The 15261-nt window shown below is 42.0% G+C and overlaps 1 protein-coding gene and 1 long non-coding RNA gene across 2 annotated transcripts in view; both read left to right on the top strand.

Moving 5' to 3' along the window:
• Positions 1-15261, top strand: part of LRMDA (leucine rich melanocyte differentiation associated) — a 992983-nt gene that overhangs the window by 755080 nt on the left and 222642 nt on the right. The window lies entirely within an intron of this gene.
• Positions 427-13945, top strand: LOC115655365. The gene is made up of 3 exons (XR_004001369.1): positions 427-513; positions 5314-5317; positions 13934-13945. It is a non-coding gene; the product is annotated as an uncharacterized LOC115655365 (long non-coding RNA).

The raw sequence follows: 15261 nt of genomic DNA, 5'->3' as shown, positions 1-15261 counted from the left end.
AAGGATTTGGGGTCTAACACACATAATGTGAAGAAAAAAGGAAAAAAGCTAATATCAACCTGCATAACTTCCTACTTTGGGGTGAGACAAGACGCAAAGATAACATGAGCGAGGGCATTCTCATAAGTTGGTGGAGACTGGCAATACTCTTTTGCTGAGCATACATCACTTCATTGCTCTGGTTTCTGTATTTGTTCCTCTTGGAATATTTGGTTCAGAGGGCTGGTCTACACTGGGGGTGGGAGGGAGGTCAATGTAAGATGCGCAACTTCAGCTACAAGAAGAGCGTAGCCGAAGTCGACATATCTTATTTCGACATACCTCATGACACGGGATCGATGGCCGCAGCTCCTCCGCCCACTCTGCTTCCACCTCTCGCCCTGGTGGAGTTCCAGAGTCAATGGGGAGCGCGGCAGGGATCAATTTATCGCATCTAGATGAGACACGATAAATCGATCCCCTATAGATCGATCGCTACCCACCGATCTGGTGGATAGTGTGGACGTACCCAGAGTCTTGTTCCTAATCTTCAGAGCTCTCCATAGAACTGCCTCAAACCTACCTACGGAATTGCCTGTGTGTCTGTAGTGACAGATTTCCTTGACAGCTATGTATCACAGAAACTATGAAACTGTCAGCGCTTGGGAGAGGAGGAGACAGAGCTTTCTCAGCAGCAGGCTCAAGGCTGTGGAACTTAGTTCTGGAAGAGAATAGAATGACCACAAACCTCACCACTTTCAAAGCAAAGTAAAATCTACTCCTTCAGATGAGGTTACCAATAGCTGGAGGAAAAACAGTGATTATTAAAGTAAAAGGTGGAAGAGATAGGAGAGGATAAAAAGGCCTTGCGGGGATGTAAGGGGGAAACAAGACCATGTGTCAGCCTATATATTAGCCTGGTTATAAACTTTGCTTAGATGCATTGCACTGAAGAGAATGGGATGTTTAGTTACAAAGTATCAGAGACATCATTTTCAGAAGAGGATTTTGATAATTCTAACCTGATTTCTGGGCCAAAAACATCTGGATGTGTTTTTTACATATGGTGCCTTTGATGGACACAGTGTTCGACAAATACCTAGAAACACAAGGTGTCCCCTGCCTCAAAGACTGCAAGTTCTTAATTTAAATGGATAAAAACCTAACAAAACCTAAAAATCTTTTATGTTCACCTATCATTACTTTAATCAAGCATTAAAAATACTAAAGAATGATTACTGTTCCGATATAGAGCTGCATTTTCAGATATCTAGTTTCTACTAAAAATGCAGATGGTGAAATAGTAACTTCTCGTCTGTAATATTTATTACTGTATGCTTTTCACTTCTGATTTTTCTCTTAGACTTCATTTACCTATACAATATGGTCTAAATACAAAATTATGAGGTCAATGTGTATTAGTTACAAATGGTGGATAGGATTTTTAGAAGCACTCAGTGATGGTCTAATTCTGGCCTACTCAGACTTCAGTGGGACCAGAGTTAGGCCAACACTTTGGATACACAGTAATCTACAAAAAGTTGGTCTGAGAAAAGTTCCCTTCTGGAAAAGCTATATAATACTTAGCAGAGGCAACATTAATAGCATTCTATGGAAATATGACACCATTCTATAGAAATTACTTTGAATCTTATAGAATTGAACTATGAGACTGTTTCCGTTGTGGTTCCCCCCCCCCCAGCAATCCAAGAGACTTCTGTAGCAGGGATAGAATTCATTGAGTTTTTATGGGAGGGTTTGAAAATGCCATATGAAAGATGTTGTATTACACTTATATTTATGCATATGACACCAAATTTTAGGTACTTATTAAATTTTTTTTCTTCCTTGTCAAGCGGTTCGTCCCGCTAGAGCACTGTTCAATGCACCAGAGGTATGTTAGTCTTCCATTTTCTTATAACATGTTTTACTAATATCAGAGGGGTAGCCGTGTTAGTCTGGATCTGTAAAAGCAGCAAAGAATCCTGTGACACCTTATAGACTAACAGACGTTTTGGAGCATGAGCTTTCGTGGGTGAATACATGCATCTGACGAAGTGGGTATTCACCCACGAAAGCTCATGCTCCAAAACGTCTGTTAGTCTATAAGGTGCCACAGGATTCTTTGCTGCTTTTATGTTTTACTAATGTTAGAGAACTCAGTACTCGTATTCCTCTACCAATTCCAGTGTACAGATTTGGGGGCAGAGGGGCACATGAGCTATTACGAAAGAAAGATGCTGTTTTCATTCAGATATCTTTAGTAATCAGGCATTTCAGAATATAAATACAGCATTCATATGGCAATAAGCAAAACATTTCTAAGTAGAAATGGGCCTCATTCAAAACTATAGACCCAGACTTCCTCAGGCTCTCCCTCTAACCAAAATCATCCTAGTGCGCTAAACCAAATCCTCAAATGAGAACACCATGAATTTTCCTCAGTTCAGCAAGGTAATCAAGTTTGTTTCTAATTTCAAGCATGAGGGTTGTCTTATCAAACCCAAAAGGACTAGTCTACTTAAAATGAGGCACGTGCTTAAGTATGTTGCCGAATCAGGACCTTGTTTCAGACATTATAACTAAGGCTGCAGTTCTGTCACGGAGGTTGCAGAACTCAGATTGTGTGACTTTCTGCAGCCTCTGTGACTTCTGCAACTGCAGTGGCTGCTGCTGGAGTGGCCCCGGAAAGCACTTGTGATGTTGCACTCCATATGTTTTATGGAAATATGCTAATGAGTGTGAATGTAATGTAACTGGAATATGCTTTATGCAAAAGCTCTCTTGTAAGGTATCGTTACAAAGCTTATCTACTGTGTGTGGTCATCCTATTTGTATGACTGTATCATTCTTGTATCTCAAACTAGAAAAATGAAGTATAACTCTGAAGTCTTATTGTAATTATGCAAAGTATGGACCATTAGTGGTAGTTTAGAATCTTGATGGCTCCCATTGATTAGGACAATTGGTTGTAAATGGTTCTGTTACCTGCAAGTCTTCCTGTGTTCCTGTGAGTCTGGCCGGGAAGAATGGAGGCTTGGGGTGTCACAGAACATGTGACCATGTCACCTGGTACTGGAATCCATCTTAAACCCGGTGCTTTTCTATTTAGAAGGAGGGGGTGGGGAGTGGGGACCCAGAGAGAGAAAAGATTCCTATCTTGTGCCAAAGCTATAAAAGGGGGTGAAACAGAAAAAAAGGGGGCTGCCAGTCATGCAAAATCCCCTAGATACTCCCTGAGCTGGAACTAACAAGGACTGTACCAGGGAAAAGGATTGGACCCAGACTAGGAAGGAGTCTAGTCTGTGAAAGAAGCATATTGAAATGTGTCTGTTCCTGTATGCAGTTTCTTAATGTATTAGGCTTAGACTTGTGTGTTTTTGCTGTATTTTGCATGGTAACTTACTTTGTTCTGTCTGTTATTACTTGAATACTACATTTTATACCTAATAAAATCACTTCTGTTTATTAACAAACCCAGAATAGGTGATTAATACCTGGGGGAGCAAACAGCTGTGCATATCTCTCTATCAATGTTATAGAGGTCAGACAATTCATGAGTTTACCCTGTATAAGCTTTATACAGAGTAAAACGGATTTATTTGAGATTTAGATCCCATTGGGAACTGGGTGTCTGGGTGCTGGAGATAGGTAACCTGCTGAGTGGTTTTCAGTAAAAGCCTGCATCGCTTGGTTCAGACCTGGGTCTGTGTTACAGCGTGGTTCAGACCTGGGTCTGTGTTACAGCAGGCTAGTGTGTCTGGCTCAACAAGACAGGGTTCTGGAGTCCCAGCCATCAGGGAAAATGGGCTCAGAGGTCATTTCAGCAGATCAGATGGCAGTCCCAAGCGGGTATCTGTGACCAAACCCATCACAGTGATCCAGCAGCAGCTGGTGTGGCTGGCCCTAGGAAATGCCCAAGCAGCAGTCCCAAGGGCTGTCCTGGGAACAGCCGCACCGACCACTTCTAGAGCGGCCCCAGGACCAGCCACTCAGGCCGTCCCCAGGGCCAGCTGTACTGGCCACTGCTCAGGAGGCCCCAGGCAGCTGGCCCATGGAGTGCCCCAGCAGCAGCGGGGAGCACCTGAGCATTGGTCCAGGGGGTAGCAGGGGGCTAGGGAACCCCTCGAGCTGCAGTGATCCATGGGGAAGTTGGAGCAGCAGTCCCAGGGGTGGTCCTGGAGGCCATTGGGAGAGCGGTTCCTGTGGTCCTCGAAGCAGAGGGGCAGTGGGGGCAGTCAGACCGCACCTCTGAAGCAGGAGGCCCCCAGAGCAGCAGGGCCCAGGAGCAGAGATTTAGTCATGGGTATTTTTTTTATTGCCCATGACCTGTCCATGACTTTTACTAAAAATACCCATGACTAAATCTTAGCCTTAGTTATGACTGACAGGCCCATCTCCAAATATATTGTACTTTTGCAAATGCTCTTTGAGGGATTGGTTCAGCTTCTCTTTGAAGGCTTGATTCTACAGGGCCTTCATGCCCATTTTAGGACCTGAATCTGCAAGAAGCTGAGTACTCTGTAGAAGGTACCTATCTTTTTTCAGGGCAGAGCCCTTATTCATTGAGAAATGTGAGCTTGAAAGGTTTGCAGCATTGGACCCTGACTCAACGGGCCTTTGGGTTTCTGTCCAGATTTCACTTGGATTTTCTGAGCTGTACAGAATGTCCACTTAAAAGGAAATTAAATGAATTGCTAACTACCATACTATACCTGGGCTATCAGTTACTGTGCTAGGACTTAGAATGTCAGAAATTTAAAATTGCTCAGGAGTGGACATTTTTTATAGTACTGACACTGGGATTTGTTATCTAGCAGGTGAAGCATGTGCCAACTTCATTAAAGTTTTGAAAACCTCACAGCTGAAATATTACCTCTAATCTTGTTTTCTAATCCTAGTGCATCTCTTATTAATACTCCACATTTTTATTTTGTGGTGCGTGCGCTGATGCAGCAAAATTTTTGCTTTAATAGGATAGTTAATACAAATGATGTTTTTTTCTTGATTAATGCAATATTCTCTTTTCCATACATTGTAAGTTATGAAACAGTTCCAGTGAAAAATTGCAATCAAGGCTAGTCATGGATTATACAATTTTTATGGTACTCTGCAATTTCAAACCTACTTTTCTTCCTCAAACATTTTAGGAGTATTCCTCCTTCGTTTATTTGATATGAAACTTTGTAGATGTATTTTAGGAAATGCCACCGTTTCTGGGATGGGAGACATTTGCAAAGTTGCAGCTTTAAAATTGTTAAAACAAAGTCTGAAACAGAAATCGCTTAAATAGGGTAAGCATTAAAAATGATCACAGTGACGCTGGTCGAGAAGGAAAGTGCTTTGAAGGTACTGGTGCGCAACACTTCCCCTCACTTCCCAGAGTGTTGCCCATGCCAGTGAGCGACCCATACCCCAGCTGTCTGAAGTGTCTGAGGGATGCTCACTTACTAGAATGCTGGCAAATCTGTTGCTAATTTAAGTCCCTTATGAAAAAGAACTGGGAAGCTAGGCTAAGGCTATCCTGATGAAGCCACACTTAGACTGGCATTAGAGCCAAACCAGTCAGACTCGGCACTGAGCACCTTGACTTTGGTGCAGAGCGCTGCTCTGGCAACATAGGCTTCTTGGCATCATTCCCATTCTCCAGTCCAAGAGGGGGACACTCTTTGGAACCTCAAAAAGACAAGTGAGGGAAGTGCAGCAGAGTGCAACCCAAACTAAAGCCACTCCTTCACTCATGTTCTGCAAACAGCAATGTTGACTCCGCCCTACTCACAGGTGCCATTGAGTTGTGTTTGGGACCATCCACCAACACTGAGGGTGGGGACATCCTGACGCCAGGGGATTGCTGTGCCGTCAATCCTGGAGTCTACCCTTGCCTTGACAACTGGCTGGTCCAAGGTTCAGGTGAAAGCTAGCATCAATCCTGGTCCAAGCTACCTTCCATGCCCTGGACCTATTGATGATAAATAAGCACAAGTCGACTCTCATTCTCATCAAAAGGATAGAGTTTATTGGGGCAGTTCTTGATTTTACCTGGTCTAGAGCCTTCCTCCCAGAGTCTTGATTCCAGACAATGTCAGCTCTGATATCCAAGGTCAAGGCCCACCCAGTCACGACAGCCCATTTTTGCTCAAACTTTTAGGTCACATGGCTGTGTTCACTTACATGGTACAGCACGCAAGACTACGCCTCAAGCCCCTTCAAGCTTAGCTGGCTTTGGTGTACTCACTGAACTGCTACCATTTGGACTCTGTGCTTACAATTCCTGTCCCAGTCCTCGTCTCCCTTGACTGGTAAAGGCATATCTGATCAGCAGGTGCAGGCATTCCCTTTGTCAACCCCCGAACTTCAGTATACCTAATTTTGAACACATCTGATCTAGGTTGGGGGGCTCTCTTTGAACATCTCAGGACTCAGGGTCTGTAATCCTAGGAAGAGCTCTCCTTGCACAAGGTCCTTCTGAAAGTCAAATGAGACAAAAGCAATGGTTATTCCTATAGCCCCTGCATGGCCTACACAACACTGGTTCAGCATGCTGCTTGATCTGTTCGTAGCAATCCCACTGCCGCTCTCTGCCCCTCCTAAACCTGATTTCACAAGATCATGGCTGTTTGCTCCACCCAAACCTCAAAGCCCTCCCTCCACCTGACTGTGTGGAAACTCCGTGGTTGTATCCGGCAGAGCAGGCTTGTTCAGAACAAGTCTGCCAGGTCTTGCTAGGTAGTAGAAAACCATTGCTTGACTTACCTAGCCAAGTGCAAATGTCTCTGAGTGTGGTCTTCCCAATGAGGATTCTCATCCACTTTTCTGTTAATGCCTCACATGATGTACTTCGTACAAGATTTGTTGCAAGTGTATAACAGTGGCAATATTATAATATACATGGGCATGTTTCAGTCATACGGCATCACACTAGCCTTTCCATAACTGTTGTTGTTTGAAATGTTTTGCTCATGTCGATTACATGACTCACCCTCCTGCCCATCTGTTAGTTATCCAGCAAGAAGGAACTGTGAGAGTGCAGGCCATTTATACCAGGGCATAATCGCGCAGCACCAGAGGACACTAGAACCGGTCTGATTGATACTACGGAGGGAAAATCTCCAGTGACTATGCACAGGCTGCATGCATACCTCACGTGAAATGGACATGAGCAACACATCTCAAAGAACAACAATTACAGAAAGGTCAGTAACTGTTTTTTATTACAGCATCATGGTGATTTGGCCTTCGAACTTGTGTTGGCCATGTCAATTCCATGGGCATTAACTGGCACCTTGAATGGCAAACCTTGTCAGTAGGTGAAACACTGAATACACATGGAAACCAAACTCTTTTCTTGCTTGTCAGGAAAGGGACAGGTTGTCAAAGGAGTGAGGGGGGAAATGCTATGCTTGTACTGTACATGATATGTGCGTAGTGGACTTCATTTTTAGGGCAGTCAGTCTGGCATCCTTCACATGCCCTAGCACAGGAGAGAATACAAAGGAAAAACTGTGGTCCAGCATGAAGCTCAAGTTCAGGGATGAACCAAAAGCTTCCAGAGATGGGGGGAAAAAAGCTTACTAAGTGCTTTTAGCAGGAGGAATGCAAGTGTTCTGTATGTTAGCTTCAACTTCTGTTTAGTCTGAGAGGAACAACGCAATCATTGGAAAAGACAGACAATATCCTCCCCCACACTTACCAGCACAACAGATGGGTGGCACCGTTATGGTGGAAAACTTGCTTCTCTTAGCCCCATAGAACATCTCATTTAAATCATCTAGAACAGAAATCTCTGAGTACACAGAAATGCACTTTTGAGCTAAACAGCAAAGTTCTGCTGAATCCTTCAGTACTCGTATTTATAACAGCAATAGCCTCAGGAGTCAACTGTTTATTAATTGTTAATTGAGATGATGTTTACTCATGATTGCAAGCAGATGATTAATTTATCGCAGAGTTTTATTGCTATGATAGTGAAGAGATCATTAGAAAGAAGGATTATAATAGACTTCTCTGCACTTGTGAACCTAGTAATAAAGATTGACTAATATAATTAGATATAGCTTTATAACAAATACTATTAAATTGAGTCTGGATTTTATTTAAATATACTGCCCTGTTATCTTAAACTTATTAGCAGGGTATGTGGGTTAAGTAGGACCCCTGCCTACACTGTTTACTGTCTCCTTTGGAGATTAAAGTAGCTCTGCACTTTGTGTAAATTGCAATATTATGCTATACATATGAGCATGATTTCTATTGAAAATTTCTTTTTAAAAATAATTATTGCAAGCATGTAAAAATGTGATTTTAGTCTTAGGTTTTAACGTGGGATGATTTTAAACTTTAATGTTGATCATCAGCTGACCAAGATTAACTCGAGGAGCTGGCATTAGGCTCATTCATTTGAAGATCCTGGCATGTCTTTTGCATAATTCCATTTAATGGATGCCTGAATTAGAATTTCATAGGATCGTAACAGCACTCCCATTAAGCATTTTACTTTTTTCTTCCCCAGAGAAGCTTGTCTCCTTGCAGTTCTTTACTGAGGTTTCTGGGGGAGCTGGGAATAGAGAGCAACAGCTGGAATGGAGTGGACCCAAGGATTTTAGCAGAATTTATGAATACATCTGTCCTCGTACCGTCCCCCGAGTAATAATCCCTTTTCACCTTTAGCGAGGAGTTTTGTGTACATTATTTGGTGAAACTAACCCAGAGTGGTTAGAATTGCAGCAGGATTTATTCTTTATTATGCTACTGCATAGCCATAATATTGAGGAGAGGCTGCACTTGTCCACTCAAATGTTAGGTGAAGATTTAATAGGAACCCAAGTCAGAAAGAAAATGTGGGTAATGTGGGAAGAGGGATGCTGACACGGCCTGCAACTGTTTAAGAACATAAGAAGGGTCATACTGGGTCAGACCAAAGATCCATGTAGCCCAGCATCCTGCCTTCTGCCATTGGCCAATGCCAGGTGCTCCAGAGGAAATGAACAGAACAGGTAATAGTCAAGTGATCCATTCCCTGCTTTTGCTTTGCTTATAAGCATCAGTCCAGCAATGGGCATTCTGAACTGAATTCTTTTATTGGGTGGATATGATACATTTCTCTCCCTGAGGCTTACCTGGCAACCTTCATACTAGCTTACAAACTCCAGAGTGTAATAACAAGGACTTGAGCCTGAGAAGTCCTGAGCACCCACTGAAGTCATTAGGCACCAGCGCAGCAAGCATGTGCCTGGGGCAGCAAGCCGCGGGGGCAGCCTGCCAGTCACTGTGAGGGGGGCAGTCAGGCAGCCTTCGGTGGCGTTTCTGCAGGAGGTCCACCGGTCCTGCGGTTTCGGTGGCAATTCGTTGGCAGGTACGCTGGAGGCGCAGGACCAGCAAATCACCTGCAGAACCACTGCTAAATCCGTGTGACCGCCGGACCTCCCGCAGAAACGCCGCCGAAGGCAACCTGACTGCCGTGTTTGAGACGGCAAAAAACATAGAGCTGCCCCAGGCTCTGCGGTTGCTGAGCACCTGTCAACATCAGGCCCGAGATGAGCTTGAAAACATTCATATAATGAGCTGAGACTTGAAAATCTTTATTATTTATAATGAGAAATGAAAAGTTCCTGCCCTGTGAGTAGAAAGTGCACTCAGAGTGCAGTGCAATCATTGCTATACTGCTGTATTTTCCATGTACTCTCTGTTCAGATGCACAATATTCTCCACTGCCACAAAAGACAAGAAGTCTGGAGTCACGCTGCCACCCCCAGTCAAAAAATATTTCAGTATTTTAGTACTTAAAAAAAAAAAAAAAAGGTGTGTGTTTGTTTCCTTTTCCTGAAGCCCTTCCCTGCACAAACTACTTTGGAATAGATTTACAGAGTTTTTAATTGTTGAAAAATGCATTTGGAAAGAGTCCAGTTGCCAAAGTTTGAAAACCGGGGGCTAACGTTCCAACTATAGATTCCTTGCAGCAAACTCTATCACTCCATCCGCACAGAAGGGTAGCTGGAAACTGGGGACGTTAAAGGCCTGTGAATAAAATGACTAACAGGAAGGATTTACAAGTTCTGAAAAGAACCAGAGTGCCTCTTCAGAGAGTTTCCACACCAAGGTCCTGCCAGTCTGAGCCATAGCACAGCAAGTGAGGACAACCCAACTAATCCCAAATGACTTGATGGGCCAAACGGTGAATTGCAAATTCTCCATCTCAAACTCTTAGGAAATCATTTCTCAAAATGTGAGTTCCCCCCCTTTCCTTTGCATAGAAAGACAACCTTTTTTTGATTGTTTGCAGTGTTGTAGCTGTATTGGTCCTGGGATACGAGAGAGACAAAGTGGGTGAGGCAATATCTTTTATGGGATCAACTTCACAGAGCTCTTCTTTAGATCTGGAAAAAGTAACCATAGTGTTGCAGCTAAATACAAGGTGGGACTGATTGTAAAGCACAAGGAGTTAACTGATGTTGCAAGAAATCACATAAAGTGAAGTGTACAGTTAACACCTCTGGAGTCATAGTTCAAAGGACGGCTAGAGAGACGAGGAGGATGAGGTAATATATTTTATAAGACCAACCTCTGTTGGTGAGAGACAAGCTTTCAAGCTTACATAGAGCTCTTCTTCAGGTCCTAATATCCTGGGGCCAACGTGGCTACAACAACACTGCATACAAAGGAGAGTTAATAAGTTGCAAATTGTTGTGATGAGCCATAGTACCAGTTTCTCTATTGAAACCATGATTTTTAGTGTTTAGTAGAGTTATGAATTGCTCGTCGTTTGAAGGTGTTGTACAGATTTTCTTTGAGGAAGAGGAAACTTTTTCTTGAAACTCTGAGTTAAAAACAGACATTTTAAATGCTTTATATAAATCTGTTGGCAAGCTTTTACAGTATGGGAGCTTTCTTCTCTAGCACTCAATCCCAGGGCTTTTAGTTCACCCGCACTTGGAAGTAAGTAGTCATCCTCAGACTCAGTTGCTCACCATCTGAAATGTTGCACGTGAAGGGTACAAAGGATTCTGCTTTGGTCCCTTCCCAACAGAGATGTGTGGTGAAATGAATAGGGGACCCACTGGGAGAATGGAGTGGAGAGAAAGTGGTGGAAATCTAGAAACCACAAAGATAAATTCAGAGTTAAAAAGGATGAAAGCTGAGTCTGAGGGAAGGAAAAACTAATACTGTGGAAAAGGCATTTGAGGAAAAGTGGGAAACAGGCAGAGAAAAATGAAAGAAAGTGACACTCCTTTGTGGTAATATAGATCCACACTGATTTTCCTGAAATGAGTGATCTATATTACCCTTGTCTTGGTTCTAATGGAACCAAAATAACCACTTTTAGGGAGTTTACTGAAAGCTAATATAACTGAGGGAAGTCTGCTGGACTCAAATGGAAGCAACTCCAGGCCATTTCTGACAGGTAAAACTACCTAAGCCCTGTGGGAGGTGGGTAAATGCAGCTCTATATTAATAGATGCAGACTTTTGTGCTCAAAGAACCTCAAATTTATGTAGCAGGGTTTAGGGAGAACCTTCCAAGTGGGTAGGGCTTCTTTCACCTTCACCCAAAGAACCTGATACTGAGCTCTTGAGTCAGGATGCTGATACTAAATGGGCCACTGGTCTGATCCTGAATGGCAATTCATAAGTTCCTATGACTCTACTAGTTCCATGTGAGCTCTAAATTAAATAGTCCCTGGGATTGTTGTTGTTAATTATAAAATCATACATCAACCTGATGTTTGTTGTGCTTTGAACATAAGTGAAAATTGAACTTAAAAAGGCTAACATTCTATCATCATCACTGTTTTGAACTTGCTTATATTCCTTTGGGCTTAGCTGCTTTATCATTAGCCTGTAGTCAGAGCATATGATTTGGAGACATTAACAAATACAAGTGCAGGCAGACTTTATAAAAATTTGTGAAAACTGCATGTAGCATGGCACATGAAAGACCTGGGTGCTAATCAAAATATTTAGAATAGGTTGGAATAATATAATGTTTATACAACATCTGCAATCCCAAAGGATACCAAAGGGAAGCTGCAGGTGCCTAAAATCTCTGAACGTCAGGCCATTTTTATATACCTGTATAACATTAGGCACATACATTTGAGAATCTTGGCCAGCATACACAAAGTAACTACTTCCCAAGCTGACTGTTGTTCTGTTTCATCTTCTTAAGTTCCTAAGTATACTGCAAACCAACATTTCACAAAAGAACCGTCAGTTCTTTAGTTGTTGGAAAATCAGAAAAGCAAGCCTTGCACAGCTGTTGTTTTTAAAGCAGTTTGTTGACAGCCATGCAGACATTGTAATAAAATTGTAATTCATTTAACAAAGCTGTATACTGAGGCAGCTGAAGTCCCCACTGGAGCTCTTCCATAGTTTCCCAGCTGTTGTCTGTTTTCTTCACACGAGAAGGGTTTGAATCATATTTTAAACCTTCAAGAATTTACATTTCTCCAGATATTATAGTGTATTTTATTCTGGACTAGAAAAATGAAGCCAGTGATAAACTGCACTTATTGCTTCACCTTTCATTTCTCTGACATTAGACACAAAAGGTCACAAAAGCTTATGTCCCATCAAAAACAGCAGTAAAGATTCAGAAGATTTAAACAAGGGATTGTCTTGATTAAACACATGTAAAGGAATAGTCTGTTTATAAGTGTAACCTGTAGCCTCATTTATACTTTTATGATATTTCTTACTGGAGATGAGCATTTGAAGATGAAAGTCTTTAAAAGAAAATGGAGACCATCTCTGAAAATCCGAGGTCATTTGGACAGCATATATACTGTCTGCATTCTACACTTACTGTGGTGCTTTTCCAAACAATCTGGCATGCACGTCTGTAGCATAACTGACTGGAGCACAATCATTAGACTATGCTTTGTTTTTACTGGCATGAAATTTGCAAGAGTGGGTACAGTGGAAGACTGTGTAATCCCAAAACTCACTTTAGAATTGTGATACAGCTTGCAGTGTCAACCCACGTTAGCCTCCTACCATTTCCAATAGGAATGGCTAGCTAAGAATCATGAAGTCTATAGCAGAATCACAGAGCACAGGATTAGTTCAACTGATTTTTGCTCTTCCTAATGCTTTCTGTTTATATTAAGGAGAAAGAAGGTTGTCAGTTGCATTACAATTTTAGAGAGTGAGTGGGATTGAAACAAGATGGATTTAGATGAGCCAAATGACTGCAGTTTACTAGAGGGAAATTACTTCAGATATTTTTTCCCACTTAAAATAGGGAAGGAGGAGAAAGGAAGACCAACAAAAGCTGGGCAAATAATCGGGGAAAAAATTCACAGAGAATTCATTTAAAAACCACTAAATTTGTGTGCTGTTAGTAAATTATTTGCACATTGTGTGAATAATGGAAAAACATGTTAACTCATTTATTTAAAAAAAATAGCAAAATTTATCAAAGTAGTTATTCAGTGCTAGTGTTAAATAGCCCCATCTCTTAATATGAAACCTTAGTTCCAACTTTAACAAAGAACTTTGGAAAAAATCCTTGAGCTATTGACACTTGCTTTGCTTAATTGTTGTCATTACAAAAGGTAAGTTTTCACTTGTTCAGTATTAGAAGAAATCCGGATTTATTTAAAAGGCCAAAAAAATTTTTACAATGGTTTGAGATACCCTAAGTACACTGGTTGTCAAAAGATGAACATTCAGCACTTTTTGAAAAACAGGCCCCTCAGGTATTTTAAGTCAGGCATCCAAAGACTGAGATAACCAGACTCTTTAGTCACTGTTGAAAATCTTGGCCAGTAGTGTTATTGATGGTAGTATTCAATTTAAGCAATAGGTGACTGAGCTGTTGCTATTAGTTCTCTTGTGAAACCTAGTGTCACATAACCTGCCAGTTCCAGCCTTAGAAGAGAAAATAAAGCACAGTTGGTGGCCTGCTTAAGCAGTATGACTTGCTGGGGATATTACATTGTAGGCAGGGAGCTGTGCAGCCTGGAAGAAAACACTGTCAGGAGGGAAAGAGACATGGATATCTTGAGGAGGAACCAGGAGCCTAGAGTGGATGCGCTTGAGGGACCAAGGAGGGAAAGTACAGGTGCAGTTGCTCTGAATTGTGCATGGTAGACACGCCATTGTCTGTCGCCTGGGACAGTGTTTTTTCTCTCCGCTCCTAACAAAAGATAAGAAAAAGAGTTCATTGCTCAGCCATATGCAGCGCAGTAACTTCAATACCTTAGGTTTCAGAGGCCAACATTTGGTATATATTTTATCATATCTGTCTGCAGAATCTCGCAGAATTAGATGGACTCTAATACAGAAAAATGGACCAAATCAATCCCCGGTGTAGTCAGTCTGCTCCTTTATAGGTATTGTTGAAAGATGATGATCTATAGGAGTGCAGTGAGGAGAAGCACACAATTAATTACTTCTAAAAAGCCAGGTCATATGCATTTGTCCTGAAATCAGACAGAGGTTTTATCTTTGGGGTTTATTTAAGGGAAACAACCAGCTTTTAATCACTCTGGGGCTCTTTTAATTACTACTTGATCACGTCAGTGCTGCAAATGCTCAGTGAGAAGTAAAGCATGAATTTTCAAAGAAGTCTAAAAAAATCAGGTGCCCAACTCCTATTGCATTCCAGTGGGATTTTGTTGCTCAGCTCCCTTAGACCCTTTTGAAATTTCCAGCATTTGGGGAAAAAAAACAAACTTTTTTTTCATGTTTAGCTTTAGGAACTTGTGTAGTAGGGAGGCCATACAAGTTTCCCAGTGAGTAGCTAGTGAACTTTGCTGGGTTTGCAAACCGTGGCTGGTAATAGATGACTTAGTCCAAATATTTGCTTTGTATAGGGGCAGGCTGAAGGACATTCACCAGCTCACTACTGCTGCAGTGTGCTGGCTATCAAACAGATATAAATTTGTAGTTGTTGCTACCTACCCAAACCATACAAAAGAAGAACTACTCTGGATAAATTTTTATATGGCTTTACAGCACCACTTATGAAAACAGGAGGCAACTATTTCATTGCTAACTCTCAAGTGACTAGACTGGTGTGGCCGCTGCAATTTTTGTAGGTGACTTGAGAAATATAGTTATTATCCAGCTGTGCGGAACAATGAATGTGCTAGCGGCTAGACTGGCAGGGCTGCACTGGAAGTCATTCTGCACAAGCACCTTAGTCAGCAGTCACAGGTGGAAAAATATACCTGTAACTGTGAAAACATCACTGACGTTTGATTCGGGTTTACTGCACTGTGACCAAGAACTTCACCTAAGGCTCTGCGTGCTGCCCCTATAATCATATACAGAGATGTTTTGC

Source organism: Gopherus evgoodei, chromosome 7 (genome assembly GCF_007399415.2).
Source record: "Gopherus evgoodei ecotype Sinaloan lineage chromosome 7, rGopEvg1_v1.p, whole genome shotgun sequence".
Taxonomy (NCBI): Eukaryota; Metazoa; Chordata; order Testudines; family Testudinidae; genus Gopherus; species Gopherus evgoodei.
This window is presented reverse-complemented; position numbering and strand designations above follow the sequence as displayed.